Raw genomic sequence first — 15,625 nt, forward strand, 5'->3', positions numbered from 1 at the left:
CCATTGGTTTTACACTAACATAATGTCATGCTGGAGAGAAAACAAGTGGTTTTTGAAGGTGGCGGGGGAAAAAGGACGTAGAAAGGTAATTCCCGTTCCGTTGCCTCTGTTTAGCTTCTAATACCACACACATGCCTCAGAGTGTGAATTAAGGTGTGAATTAAGGTGAACAGGCGTAACATCTACACATCTGTCTAGCACCTTTGTTTATGCTCCAGGGACTTGGGAAGTGAGCCCCCTGGTGTTTGGAAAGTTTGATTTTGACCAAACTGTTTTCCTATCAGCCTTTTTCACAACCTTTTAGAAAACATTTCATTTACGTCCTACATAATCCGCATCCACGTTGACTTTACCACACTACTATGCTTAACATGGCCATTGTGAGGTTCGAGAGCTTCACAGGTGTGATGCTGGCCTACTTCAACGGCTCAAACCCTTGTAGCCAGACTGCTGACTCAACACTTAAATATGTCGAGTCAGCCATGGTCGTAATGGCCTGCAGCCCAGAGGTAATGAAATGAGGAATTTGAGGGCATTAACAGTGGTGATGGATCATTATTAGACTGGTATGGCCTAAACCCATTATCACAGTTAGAACCTCAGGCACACGACTGGGGAGCTAATGGGGCATATGCAAAAATTAAAACAGTTTTGCTTTTCTGCAACATCACAAGGGATGTGCAGCGTTCCACCAAAAGGAAAAAAAGCCCATCTGACGATCGACGCAATAGGATTTTTGAAAGGCTGCTCTGTTTAGAACCCCTTTACACTTCCACTGGCCGCCAAAGAACAGCAGTATGAAGAGGTCAGTGGTGGGCAGCATTGCAGACGTACGTACGGGTAGTGTTGGTAAACTGGGTTCAAGTGGGCAGGAGGACAGCAGGAATGGACACATGCACAATGAAGCAGTGATAAGAGAATACAGGCGTATGCTGATAAATAAATACCATATTCCTGGCACCAGTTGCTGGGTGTGTTAGGCAGAATTCTCAAAATGTGCTAATTCCTCTCTACCTTAGAGACCCCAAGCTCTTTTGCTGAACTTCGGGACTCTGCACTTTTTCATGCTGTGTTTTTTTACATTTGTGTTCTTCAGGCGTCAAGTCCTAAAAATTTAAGTGGGGGGACTCACCAGCAAACGCAATGGGATGTGACGTCACCAGGAATTAGCATATCAAGGTGAAATATGCACATTTCATTAAATTGGCTTTGCATAACCACCCAAATTGAACAGGACAAATGGCATTTGCCTTTCATAAACTCAACACACACACAACCGAGAGAGGATATTTTCTTCTAATAGTGTTTTTGAAAACATTAAAATGTGTGCATGTTTTAAACTCCAAGAACAAATACAGTTGTTTTCCCTGGGACTTGCAGTACCGACATGGTTTCACCTTTATTTGTTTGTTGGTTTTGATCAGGTCATACAGTGCAGTGGTGAAGTTTCCGGCCTACAACCTGACGACTGCAGGCTGATCCCTGAGGTCTGCTTTAATTAATAAATTCCAAGAGGACATCCAAGGTTTCTCTTTTAGCTGGGGGGGGACTGAGTCCACCCTCTGAATAAAGTGGGGGGTGTACCCTCGACTTGAGCCCTGGTGTTCTTTGACTTGAGTTTTAAGATAACTGTATAGGCATCTTTTTATGTGTGTTACACAGCACCCTCAGTGCAGTGACACAGGGAGGTCTTTTTTAGACTTCCCAAAGGTTTAAATACCTTCTCTGGGACAAACTACTGTTTCCCAGAGAATGTAAAGTGGAATTGACTTTACTAGTCTTTTCCAAATTCATAGACCCAGCACACACCATTTTACAATGGAGTGCTGGAGGAGCTACACAGTATCCCCTGTGTCTAAACACTCATGTAGCAGTCCAATGCTACCCTTTCCTATCAAAGGCTGGTGGCAGTGGTTTTACAACGAACTACCATGATCTTTTCTGACCACGAACAACGGTAGCTAAGGATCACAGGAGCCAAGTTTTTCAAGATAGCGCCTTAAGCCCCTTTGTTTAAACGAGTCCCAGTCTTCCCATTTCTTTTTGGAAAGGTCCTTCTAGTGTTTGTCTCTGCGCGCCAATCCAGGTTGGGTCCCTTTGTTCGTGTACCTTTGGCGGGCTTCAGGACTGAAGAACGCCCTTGGCGTCTGAGTGTCTGGGGTGGGCGGGAAGTGAGGGACGTGCCGGAAACTCCCTGTGCTTAGTCTCCTAGGAAAGCCAAATGCACTCTGGCATGATTGGCTGGCTGACTGTCCGGCAAGGACAGCCACCCTGCTGGGTGATTGACAGTTAGGCTGGAATGAAAGGGAGAAAACAGTTTAAAAGGCAAGTCTTGTGGGCTGGAAGGCAGAGTCGACCACTGGAACGAAAGAATCAAAGATGAGCTGGAAGAGGACGGCTGCTGCAACCACTGGACCGTTGTTTTTCCCGGTGAAGCCCTGCTGCAAAATCCGAATCGCCATAACTCCATTCGACAGAGAAGCTCCTTCAAGGAAGGCTTCTTCCTTTGAGTTGGTGGGACCAATCAGCTCAGAAAACACCTGGATACCATTCTCAATGCTGGTTAAGGTTTAGCCAGGAAGAGGGAAACCAGTTTGTGTCTTGAAGTAACAGCTACTTGAACCGATGTGACTCCTTTTGTTTGCTCAGATGACGATCCTGTGCAGTGCAGGAGTCCCCCGACGTCCTCCCCATTGTCCCCACGACTGAGGCTCAGGAACAGCGAGATCTGCAGGAACTGCCAGGAACAAACGGCTTCAGTGCATCTTTTTGTTTCATTTTAAAGGTACTGTGCAATCCGGGTGAGAGATCCTAACTCTCGCGGTGAAAGTTCATGAAACTTTCCCAATTTACAGGCTTAATCAGCTTGTGACCCCACAAATTATCCTTTTTTGCCTAAACTACTTTTATTTTATTTTTTTATTAGTTGATTAGGTCGCGAGAAACTCGAGAACTTTCAACTCATGGCGAAACAATAGATTGAACATAACAACAATTTAACATGTTACAAATACATATTTTGTCTTTTTACACATACACATAAAATACTGACAGCTAAATGACCATAATACAAAATCAACATAATAAAACATTAAAATTATTATCATATATCCACCACAGAGACAGGCCAATATTTGGTACAAGGATTTTCCCGTGCACATGTATATTCACAATTTCAGTTGGTGGAGATAATTTACAACAGCGTATCTCACTGCCTTCCTCTTAGTATAGAATAATAGCTCCCATAATTTATCCATTGTCATGTCTCTATAATCTGTAAATAATTGCTTAAAATGAACACATCGCGCCAACAACAATTCTGGACATTCAGTACATAAATGCTTGAGAGTTTCTGCATACTGTTTGCAGTAGCGGCAACTTAAGACAGATCCACCAATGTTACACCTGTTTAACATATCATTAGTCAGCCATAAATTCAAGTGAAATCTCATAAAACCATCACGAAGACCTGGACTAGGCGATTTGACCATGTAATTTGCAACATTATGATAACGTTTCAATTCAAAAGGCTGTTCCACAAAATTCTTATATTTAGCGCATGCCATGCGAGTTCGAATCCAATCTGACTCCCAGATTTTAGTTTTAGTTCGATTTGGGTTCTCAATTAAAAAGATTGCATCAATTTTGGGCTTTTTCTAAGATGGACTGTGTTTTTAAACGTCACATTTTAGGAAAATTATCTGTTGAGCTCAGCAGGTAAATTGAAATGATATTAGTAATTCCTTGTGTTAGTTGATTCATCAGACATTTACGGTATAGTGCACATAACTTCCATTTACAGATCGCATAAACAGAAATGAAACCCAGTTCGTATCTTAGAAGTGGCAAGGGTTGAGAGTTAGGCAAATGTAGCACTTGTCTCCAGAACCAACCGTCTCTAAAAGCCCAATATGTATAGGTCATCAATTTCTGAGTTTCAGCACCATACAATATGACAGGAATTACTTTTAGTTTGAAATAAGTAATTATTGGCACAATTGAAAACTTGCAATACCTTGCCTTAATGATACAGGCTTGCGAAGTGGCCGTTTGTAGTTTTAGCAACCCTTGTTGTTTGTAGTGCTCATTTGCCCGTTGATTAGATATAATCATACCAAGATACACATAAGCAGTTGTCACAGAAATTTGGCAGCTTTGCAAGGGCCACTGAAGTGGAGCTGAGATTTGTCTTCTTGTACCAAATTGAATTATTTTTGTTTTAGGAATATTAATAGTTATACCATTTACTTGAGTATATTTGTCCAATGCACTCAATAACACACACAACCCTTTTGGGGTATGGGACATGAGTACCATCTGATTGGCGTACAGAAGCCATTGAATTTGCACCCCCATGATTCTTGGTGAATCTGTGGTCAACTGTGAAAACGCATGGCAAACATCTGAAATGAAAAAAATTGAATAAAGCAGACGCTAGCAGGCACCCCTGCTTCAGGCCTCTGGCAGTTTCAATTGGAGCTGTTAGTAAGCCACTCTTTGTTAATCTGACCTGGATCGTAGTATTTGAGTGCAGTTGAATAATCCATTTTAAGATTCCCCATGGGCAATTTGCATCTGTCCGTTTTTTGTACAAAAGCTCTGTTGGAACTGCATCGAAAGCCATCCTGAAGTCGATGAATGCTAAATACAGTGGTTGCTTACACTGGTAGGCTTTCTGGATGATGCTTGAAAGGGTGATCATATTAATAGTAGTACCTATGCCCTGTAAAAAGCCCATTTGAAATGGGTCTCGCAAATTCTTACTATTCAGCCAGATGTTAAAGACGTTTAATAATAATCTGGTAAATAATTTTCCAGGGCAATCTAATAATGCTATCGGCCTATAAGACCTAGGATCTTGACTATCACCCTTTTTAAAGATAGGCAGGATAATTGATTTTTGCCATGTCTCAGGAATGTGACCAGATTTAAAGACCTGAACATAGATGCGATATAAAATCCCGGCCCATTCATTCACATGCCATTTGAGCATAGCATTGTGCAGCCCACCAGGGCCCACAGCCTGATTTGTACTTAATTTAGTGATACAAAGTTTAATATCATCGATGTCAAACAAAAAGTCATGGACTGCTACCTCGCTTTGCAGACATAGGTGCATATTACTGAAAGGCGAAAGGTACACATTTTGAAAATACACTTGCCATGCCTCAGTTGGAATCAAATTGATCTGGGTAATCATTTGAAGATTTCCTGATGTGTGATTAAGCAGGGCCCAAATGCCACCTGTGGATTTAGTAATTAATTGCTTTAGCATTGCAGCCCCATCCAATTTGTATTGCTTGGCTCTTCTGGTTTAAGCCACCTTTTATATTGCTTTTTCAGGAATTTAATTTTTGTTGCTGAGTCTATTGTGACCGACATCAGCAACTGCCGAATTTCTCGCCCTAGATCCGCTTTCTTATGCTTGATATCCAATCAAAAACATAGATATGCTCATGTTTGATAGAATTTTCGCCTCTGTTGGTTTGTTTGAACATCTGCATGGCAAGTGTATAATCATCATTGACCATTCCAGTGCATCGGTATATTTTTTCTAGATTTTGATCAAGGACTCGTAGTTTAGCTCGGGTCCACTTCAATCTCTTACCCCGGCTGTTTACTGTTACTTCTGATATATTTGGATTTATTGTCAGTGTTGTTTCGTCTCCACAATCTGAAATGATAACTTTAACTTATTATGATCACTTAAGTCAGTGTGTAATGCCTCCAGCGTTTCGACACAATTAAAGACAGAAGCATTGATGTATATATAGTTTAGGATAGCATGCTGAGAGCCTCTTTGCCATGTCACCTGCGCTGGTATGTCTCCCCGCATATTTCCATTCATTATAACAAAATTTCGTTCTGCCATAATTGTGGACCAGGTCAATTCATTAACTGCTAATTCAGCGTCCACATTCGAAATAAGATGTAGATTAAGATCACCCAGTATAATGATATACATTAGTCCAACATCTGATACTAAGGTATCCAATACATTAACAAGTTGATCAAAGAAAATATCAGATTTTAGTGTGTTAATGCTCCAATATATATTTACTATGGCCATCTTTTGATTACTGTTAGACAATTTGACCACTTGAAAGGATGATGATGGAGACTGGCAAACCTTGGTTTGAAATCCGCTAGTTTTTTTGACCGCTATCAACAAACCTACTTTTTTCTGCTGATGTGAACAAAATTACATGCACATCCCAAATAGGAGGTAACAGGAGCCAGGTTTCCTGGAGGGCTATGATATAAATGTCAGCTAATTCCCCGGTGGAGATGGAGTTTAAATGTATATGCCCCCTTGTATTCCAGGAAATTAAACTTATGGATTTTGTATCTGTGCATAGTTATGCAGACTTCACTTGATCTGCTAAACCTGGCTGAGATGAGCCATTACGAGTTGACATAAAGATTTGTGACACGTGTCCTTGTATCATTGGAACACCAGAGGGTATTTCTTGTATTAAGATGAACCCGATATCAAATAATGTCATTCTTGCTTGCCAAAGTGTATCTGCTACCAAAGCTGACCGTATATACAACCGTGCCGAGGTCAGGTTGGTATGATTAATGAATTCGATCTGGTCAATGTCTACCATTGTTATAGCAGCTAGGGCAGGAATTTTGGCACAGATGTTTAGCACGCTTGTACGGTTCAAGTCGTATTTTTTGTATGGTAAATCCCGACACTTGATAATTAAACAATGGTGAGTCTGGTCTTTTTTTTCTTTGGTTTGAGCAGATCTCTCTTTTGCATGGTTTGACGTTCTAGCAGGAGTTGGAACCCACTTATCCTGATTATTGGGAATGGATAATTGGGGTCCCTTTAGTAATGGCATTAATGATGGATATCTTTTTTCTGTAGGATGCAGTGACATGACGTTTTGATTGGTGGCATTTGTCTGCATGACATAAGCTTCAATAGATGCTTTGATTTCATCACGTATCTCTTGTCTAGAGACTGACATTGTGTTTGAGGAGGGGACTTATCGCTTGCATTGGTTGACGTAAGTAGCTGTTAGTTGAGTATAAATTGGCATTCTGTGCCAAATATGCCTCAACCGAAACTCTGATCTCCTCTCGCAAGTCAACGGTATGAGTATCAGTTTTCTTAGACGCTTCAGTGGGTATAGAAATCTGGTCTATATGGTCAATCGCACTTGCCTTTTGGGCAGTGTTTGGATTGTCGTCCTGGGCAGTAGTAGGTTGAGCTGGGTTCTTTCTCTGCTGTAGAATGAGTTTCTCAGACGATGTTATCTTTTCTGATTGGGTGGGCTGGAGCTTCATGTAGGATTCAGTTGAACTTTGTATCTGCTTCTGAATAGCTGCCATCGCAGATAAGCCCGGAACGTTGGTATTCTGCTCAGGGTTCACACTTACTGCCTCAATGACCACAACTGATTCAGTAGGGGCAACTACCTCCGGCAAGTTTTTCTGAAGAACCTGTTGGTTATCAATGGCTGTTACCAACCTTGCCAAATTGTCCAGTGGTTTGTATGGCTACCCTGGTACAATACTCTGATCGTCCTCCTGTGCATGTGTAATGGACTTAAAAGGATTCAAGCTAGACTGGTCTATGTTTACTTTTGACAGATTCCCTACCAAAGTTTTCTTCAGTTTTTTGCCCTCATTGGCCTCGAGTTAGAGGTCTGTGATTTTGCCACCAGAATTTTCCGTTTTTTACTTGCTCTTGAAGTTTTAGATTTACATCCAACAGCACCAAAAACTTCAAATATGTTTGTACAGATCATCTCTCGCACAGGCAGATTTGTCTCTGTTTGTTGCGAGGCCACTGGTTTTGTGGTGACTGTAGGGTTAAACATGTCCACCTCCACCTCAGGGAGTTCAGGATTAATATCAACCTCCCCCACTGTTTCTGTGTTAGCCATTTTACTAGGAGCACATTGCTCTACAATCGCTGTGCAGTGTGCACCTAACTCTGTGGTCTGCTGTGTTGGCAAGGGGTTGTTTGCCAATGTTTGAGTTGAAACTGGCTTTAAGATTTTGACACAGTCCAACTCCGACTCATGAGCTTGCAAGCCCTCTTGAGATTGGGGCCCATTAGTTGATATCAGTAGTAACAGTTGCTCAATATATTCAGTTTGTTTGATAACCTTTGTATCCAATATCTCATAGAGTTTAGCAACAGCCAATAGTGCCGTGTTCATGGCAGTAAGGGTATTATTCAGGGCGGGGGCTTCTGGGAAGGAACTCCTATCTTTATTGATGGAATTAATAAAAAATTCAGAGTCCCGAGCACCTGGCTCAAACCTGAATTGCCTTGGTGTGGGGGCTATGAATGAAACTGATTCCTCTACATATTCAGCAGTGGGATTTTCCTTGTCTCTGGATGTTCTTGGTGCCTCCACTTTTTGGTCATCAAAATTGGACAGAACTGGTGATAAGGCTTCTATATCAGTTTTTGAGTGATTTCTATCACCTTCTTCCAGCTGAATTAAGTCTCCAGTATTCGAGCATATATATAGCACTTCATTACTTTCTTCTTGGTTTTTATTGGAAAGATTCATAAATTCAATGTCCTCCTCCTCGATTTCCCCTATCATAGTTAAATGGGCATGAGCTTGCCTTAATTTTTGTTGCGCCAAAACAGAGCACAGTACCGGCTGCAGCATCCTATCATTCGGCAAATCAGTCGGCAATGGCCGCGTATCTTCAGTAAGGCAGGCAGCAATTATCGTGGTGTCTGTGAGAGCACCATTTGATTCGCTTTCAGTAACTGCAACGACATTTCCCATACTCTGGATATTTGTGGTATCATCACTCATGTGAGTCATTTGCTGACCTGCCACCTTTGCCACCAGAGGAACAGTTTGAGGGCTATGGGGGACAGAGTCACCATTGCACTCACCATGAGGAACTAAACTGACAGTGGGGCATAATCTGATATCTTGAGACACTGAGGCCGAACGCTTAGCTATTGCGCGTCCTGCACTCGGTAACAGAGCAGTTAGGCGACTTTGCAAAAGGGGTTTCCCGTTGTTGTTGCGGCATGGTGCATCAATTTTCGCCCTTAAGACTGATATGGGTGGCATATCGCTAGTCAAAGTATAATGTTTCATTCAACCACCGTGGCAACTCGACAATGAAATAAATAAGTAAACAAATAAATAAATAAGTTGTTAGTTTTCACCCAGCTTCCAATTAATATTGCCTCGTTAGCATGAGCTCACCGAGGTATAAATAAATAATAATAAAAATGCCAAGCACATTTAAAGACACTAATGAGCTAGAACCCAAATAACGAAGAACAAATTAACATAAGATAACATAAAAGTGAAATAAAATACCAAAATACAGCTCCCCACTCCCACGCTGACTCGCTAGACAGCGAGACAGTAGCCAAAACACTTCACCAAAGCACTTGTCCAAATGCGCGCGCACAAATGTGCACGCGCAGTGCTTTTGTATAGTTCCGAGTGGGGGGATGGTTAAACGCTAAAAAGAAAAAAGAAAGTATCACTAGAATTGCCGTTACGGCTAGCAATGGCCAATGGGCCTTCTATGGGGCAATAGCAAGTTCAGTAAGCACAGTTCATACAGCGCATACCAGCCAATCAGCTTGCTGATATTGTCTGTGTGGGTTGAGCCAATCTCGCCTCGCTCATGTTGAAAAGCACTAAAATCCGCTGAAACGAAGTACTCGGCAGCAGCCAGCGAGACAGCAGCGAGACAGTAGCCAAACCACTTCACCAAAGCACTTGTCCAAATGCGCGCACACAAATGCGCACGCGCGGTGCTTTTATATAGTTCCGGGTGGGAGGGAGGGTTAAACGCTAAAAAGAAAAAAGAAAGTATCACTAGAATTGCCGTTATGGCTAGCAATGGCCAATGGGCCAATAGCAAGTTCAGTAAGCACAGTTCATACAGCGCATACCAGCCAATCAGCTTGCTGATATTGTCCGTGTGGGTTGAGCCAATCTCGCCTCGGCTCGCTCACATTGAAAACCGCTGAAATCCGCTGAAACGAAGTACTCGGTAGCAGCCAGCGAGACAGCAGCGAGACAGTAGCCAAAACACTTCACCAAAGCACTTGTCCAAATGTGCACGCACAAATGTGCACGAGCAGTGCTTTTGTATAGTTCCGGGTGGGGGGGAGGATTAAACGCAGCCAATCAGCTTGGTGATATTGTCCGTGTGGGTTGAGCCAATCTCGCCTCGGCTCGCTCACGTTGAAAACCGCTGAAATCCGCTGAAACGAAGTACTCGGCAGCTGCCAGCGAGACAGCAGCGAGACAGTAGCCAAAACACTTGGCCAAAGCACTTGTCCAAATGCACGCCTAAACTACTTCTAAGAATTTTTGCAAAGTCTTTACCGTTTGATACCAGAACTGCTCCTTCCTATCGAGAACATTAGCCGATTGACTTTGGCCTGGCTTATTGACTTGGAATTAACTATTCTGGTGAACTAAACTATTTGCACTGCCTTGAAAGTACATATAATCTATTCAACTTACTTTTGTTCCTTTTTGCTCACTGCTAAGTAATTGAACTGCCATTTTGCTCCTATTTCAGGGGAGCTCAAACTGCCTCAAAAGCTTACAGTTTCGTATTGAAGTGTATTTGTTTATAATATTAAGTCCCGGGAGGATAGCTTAACGGCAACGTGCGTGCCTTAGAAGCAAGATGACACGAAGCAACACAGATTCGATCCCCGGGTCCGCGCTTAGAAACCTCCGGGTGTTTAAGTGCGTTATAAATACGCAACTAAGACAACAAAAAAAACAAAACAATTACGCAACTGAAAAAACAAACAATTCCTGTAACAGCACCTCGATGCCCGCGGGCTGTGTGAGCGCTTTAAAAATGCAAAATAAAATAAAAAAATTAAGTTGCCTTCTGCTAGTGAAATGTTTTACAAATGATTGTGTTTATAAATTAATGTGTTTTACCAAGAAACCTTGAGTATAAGTGTCTACTTGAACCACTGTGATTGAAAGTCCTTTGTGTAACTACTTGTACTGCTCACATTCACTCTTGAGATAAAGCCTGGCTGCTCAGCTCGCTACCAACAAACTGTGTGGTACAGACTTATACCAAAGGTTGGTCTTGCTTACACCGGTAGTCCTAAATGTTGCTCCCAGAGGGCACTGCATGCAATTCTGCCTAACATTGTGCTGATCTAATGTATGTCTCTCAGCACATGAGCCAGATTCCTCCAATGATAGATTGCTTTCAGAGGCAATAATGTGGCCTGCTATCCATGAACCCTATCAATAGTTATACAATATACCTGTATAACTGTCCCAACCCCCAACTTATTTTGCCATCTGTAATGTTTTTAACATAGCTCAGTTAATTAAGCGCTTGATTCGCATACCTGGGTAAAACACTGTTTCCCTTTGAGAGTCCGTACACCAGCAGACATTTCCAATGGACCAATCTAAGGCCAGGGGTGCTGCCATTTCTGTGCTAATCCCCTTCGACCTTAGAGACCCTAAGCTCTTTTGCTGGATTTTAGGACTTTTAATTTTTATCCTTGAGTGAGTGAGACCTTTTTCTCACTCTCTCATGTATTTTTGATATGATTCAGACTCTGTGTTTTCTTTGTTTTTGTAGTCTGACAAACTCCATAGGAATCTACTTTTGTATGGTGACACACAGCACCTTCAGTGCAGTGTCACAAAGAAGTCCTTTGGATTTCTCATAAGGTATAAATAACTTCTCTTGGGTGAACTACTGTTCCCAAGAGTAGTAAAGTGAAATTGACTTTACTTACCTGTTTTTTCCATGTAGGTGCAGTACCCCCATCTTATGTCGTAGTACTGGGGGGTTATTCATCTAACATTTTTTATGTTACGTTCACTTCATTTAATGGCTTGTGGCAGTGGTTTAATGTTTCTACCTTCCTGACAGCAAATAGCAACACCGCCGTTCTTGGATACCACTTTAGACTTTACTCGCATCTGGGGTCCAGCCCTCTGTTGAGGTGGCTCAGGCTTGTTCAGTCCTGCTTCAGGCAAGTCCAGAGGATCTTCCTGGCACTCGGGTCTGACTTAAAAGCAATCCACTCGGTTTGGTGTTCCTCTCCCTAGCACTTCGGTTCCAGCAGCAGCAGCAGAAGTACAGCCAGCTCTGACAGGATGTCCAAACGAGTTCACTTTGGGGTTGATTGGTCCGACCAACCCAAGGGGAGAAGTCGTCCTTGCAGTGCTTCTCTAGTCTAAACAAAATCGGAGCTTCAGGACAGCAGAAGGGCTTCATCGGGCAAACCATCAGTCCAGAAGTTGCATCAAGCGTCTCTTCCAAATTCTTCTTCGGATTCTTTCGTCCAGTGGTCGACTCTGCCTTCCAAGCCAAAAAGCCTCACCGATTATGCAGGTTTCTCCCATTCATTCCAGCCTAGCTGTCAATCACACAGCAGGGTGGCTGTCCTTGCTGGACAGCCGGCCAATCACCTTTGGGTGCATTATTGTAACCAAGGGGATTAAGCACAGGGGGTTTCGGCACACCTCCCTCACTTCCTGTCCCTGCCAGACATACTGGAGCCAGAGGCGGGCTTCACTCATGAATCTCGCCAAAGGCAAAATGAACAAAGGGACCAAACCTGGTTTGGCATGCAGAGAAAATCTCATGAAGGTCCTTTCCAACAAGAAATGGTGAAAAAAGAAGAAGATCGGGCCAATTTGACAAAAAGGGCTCCCATGGGTGCCTTACTGCGAACGCAGTCCGCGGTAAAAACACAATGGTAATAAAAAGTAAACCACTGCCACCAGCCATTAATTGCAGAAAGGGTAACAAACATGTTACATGTGAAACTCAACAAAGGGGATACAAAGTAACCCCTCCAGTATAATATGATATGGCATTTATAACGCGCCTATACACATGTGTTTCAAGGTGCGACGAGGCAAGGGAGGGGGAACAGAGGGAAGACAGACAAAGATCCTACTAGTCCAGGTGTCATTCAGATCGAGCAAGTGCAGGGGACGGTGGGAAAGGAAAGTGAAGGGGGTTGGGGGAGGGAAAGTGCAGTACATAGGATAATAAATAACAAGATGAATAAAAGAACGGCCAGCTGGTGTCAAGTGCAGGGTGAGAGCAGAACAAGTGCAGGTGGGGGGACTGTGGGGATACAGACACAGTCCTCAGGTGCAGGGGTTGCCAGGGAGGCAGTGCAGGCGTGCAACTGGAAGGGCATTGGCCCAAAAATCAGATGGGTGCCCAGGTAACCCTGCAGTAACAGTACAGCAAGACTTCAGCAGGGGAGAGGGGGGGAGAAAGCAGAAGCAAAGAGGAGGGTTTTAAGGAGCTTCCGGAACCGAAGAGGTTCTCCTCATGTTTCAGGGAGGCAGGGAGGCTGTTCCAGAGGGAGGCACCAGCCGAAGAAAGAGATCTACCACCAACTCATTGCTTGGTGAAGCAACTGACCCTGAGGGAGTTGGAGGCGGATGAGTGAAGAGCTCGAGAAGGGAGATATTCAGGAAGAGAGAGTTGCAGATATTGGGGCCTCAGTCCCCAAAAGGCCTTGTGGACAATCCAAAGGGTTTTGAACTTAATCCTTGAAGCCACTGGGAGCCAGTGCAGAGATTTCAGTCCTGGAGAGATATGATCCCTGTGCTTGAGACCAAGGATAAGTCTTGCAGTCCTGTTTCAGATGAGTTGCAGAGGGCGGAGAGTAGAGGCAGGCAGATTTAGATAGAGGCTGTTGCAGTAGTCTAGCCTAGAGAGAATCAGAGCTCTGGAGACCGTGAGTTTCTGGGGAAGAAGAGGAAAGGAAGAATACCTCTGAGGAGGTGGAGTTGGTAGTGTGACTTCTTGGAGACATCAGAGATGTGAGGAGAGAAGGAGAGTGTGGCATCGAAGATGACACCAAGGTTTTTTGCCACAGAGGTGGGAGCAGGAGGAGGGCCAAGGGAGGCCGGCCAGAGTGTGACAGGTAATGAGGGAGTGGGTGTTCTTATGAGGAGAATCCCAGTCTTACTGGCATTAAGGCAGAGGTCATTCGCAGCACACCACTCCTGGATAGCAGTCAGACAGTCAGAGTTGAGGGAAGGAGAAGAGGAGGCTGAAGGTAGCCTGAATTTGAGCTGACTGTCATCTGCATAGCACTGAAAGTTGGGGCAGAAAGCGGCAATGCAGTGGGCAAGAAGTGCCAGGTAGAGGTTGAAAAGCCAGGGAGAGAGGTTAGACCCCTGGGGGAAACCACAGGTAGAGAAAAAGATAGCTGAGAGGAAGGACCCAAGTTGGACCTGGGAGGGTTGGTCAGAGGGTTCAAGGAAGTCAGCCACGCCAGTGCCTGACTGGTGATACCAAGGTTATCACAGAGACAATTTAGCAGGATGGCATGGTTGACAGTGTCAAAGGCAGAAGAGAGATCAAGCAAGATGAGGACACAGGGGGTGTTGGAGTCAAGGTTGGAGAGCAGGTCTTCACGGATGTTCAGGAGAGCAGTTTCCGTGCTTCTGGCAGCTCTGAAGCCAGACTGATGGTCATGAAATCAGCCAACAGATTCAGTGTGGAGATTAAGCTGGGAGATGGCCAATTTCTCCAGGAGCTTGCCCAGGAAGGGAGTGAACGAAATTGGGCGATAGTTAGCTGGGCAAGAGGGGTCAGCAGAGGGTTTTTTTAAGAAGAGGGCGCACAAGGGAGTTCTTCAGGGGGATGGGAAGACTCCACTGGTGAAGGAGTGGTTGCAGAAGTCAGCCAGGGTAGGAGTCAGGGTGTCAATGTGGTCCTTGATGGTTTTGGAGGAACAGGGGTGAACCTGTCTTGACGAGACTTTCATAGATCGGACTGGTCTAGAAATCTCATTGGCGGAGAACAGGGGAAAGCTAGAGAAGGAAGGAGGCGGGGTGCCCAAAGAAAGGCCAGAGGAAGAGCAAGGAGTAGCGGGAGGGGTGGAGAGGAGGAGAGTGAGGACAGAATGCCCTGAGTTTTAGAGATGTAGTGAGAAGCCAGCGCCATGCAGAGGGCCTGGGAAGGGAAAGGAGAGGTAGAGACTGCAGCAGGATTGGCCAGTTCCTTGCAGATTTTAAAAAGTTCAGCCGAGTTGTTAGCTGCCGCTGAGACGCGGGCTTGGATATGAGCTCTCTTCTTGGTGAGGACAGAGAGCCGGTATTGCCTTTGGAGCAGGCGGCAGGCCAGTTTGCCTGAGGATGTACAAGAAGCACGCCATTTCCTCTCTGCCACCCTGCAATTGCGTTTAAGGGTTGCATGGTCTGAGTCGTACCAGGAGTTGCACTTGGCTTTGGGCTTCAGGCAGATCCTCATGGCAGGGGCAAGGATATCAAGAGTATCAGATATAGCAGAGTGGAGCGTGGAGATGGCTGTGTCAGGGTGAGAGTCAGCCAAAGGGGGGGTTGAGAAAGTGGTGGCGAAAGCCTCAACTGATACGCGCTTCATGGGTCGGATGAACGAGAAGGTGGATGGCAGTAAAGGAAGAGGCTTGGCCTGAGGGGTAGCGAGGGTGAGCTGGGAAGAAAGGAGAAAGTGATCACTTCAGGAGAGAGGAGTGGTGATAGGGATATAAAGGGGAAGGTCTGAGGAGATCAGAACATCCAGTGTGCCCTGCAGAGTGAGTCGGGCCAGAGGGGAGAATAGTGAGTGAGAGAGAGTCGCAGAGGTCGCGAAAGAGTCCAGAGGGAGGACAGGA

The 15,625-nt window shown here is 44.4% G+C and overlaps 1 protein-coding gene across 1 annotated transcript in view; it reads right to left on the minus strand.

Moving 5' to 3' along the window:
- Positions 1-15,625, minus strand: part of LOC138453424 (CD109 antigen-like) — a 349,776-nt gene that overhangs the window by 48,930 nt on the left and 285,221 nt on the right. The window lies entirely within an intron of this gene.

Source organism: Ambystoma mexicanum, chromosome 4p (genome assembly GCF_040938575.1).
Source record: "Ambystoma mexicanum isolate Mex_15411 chromosome 4p, UKY_AmexF1_1, whole genome shotgun sequence".
In the NCBI taxonomy this organism is placed as follows: domain Eukaryota; kingdom Metazoa; phylum Chordata; class Amphibia; order Caudata; family Ambystomatidae; genus Ambystoma; species Ambystoma mexicanum.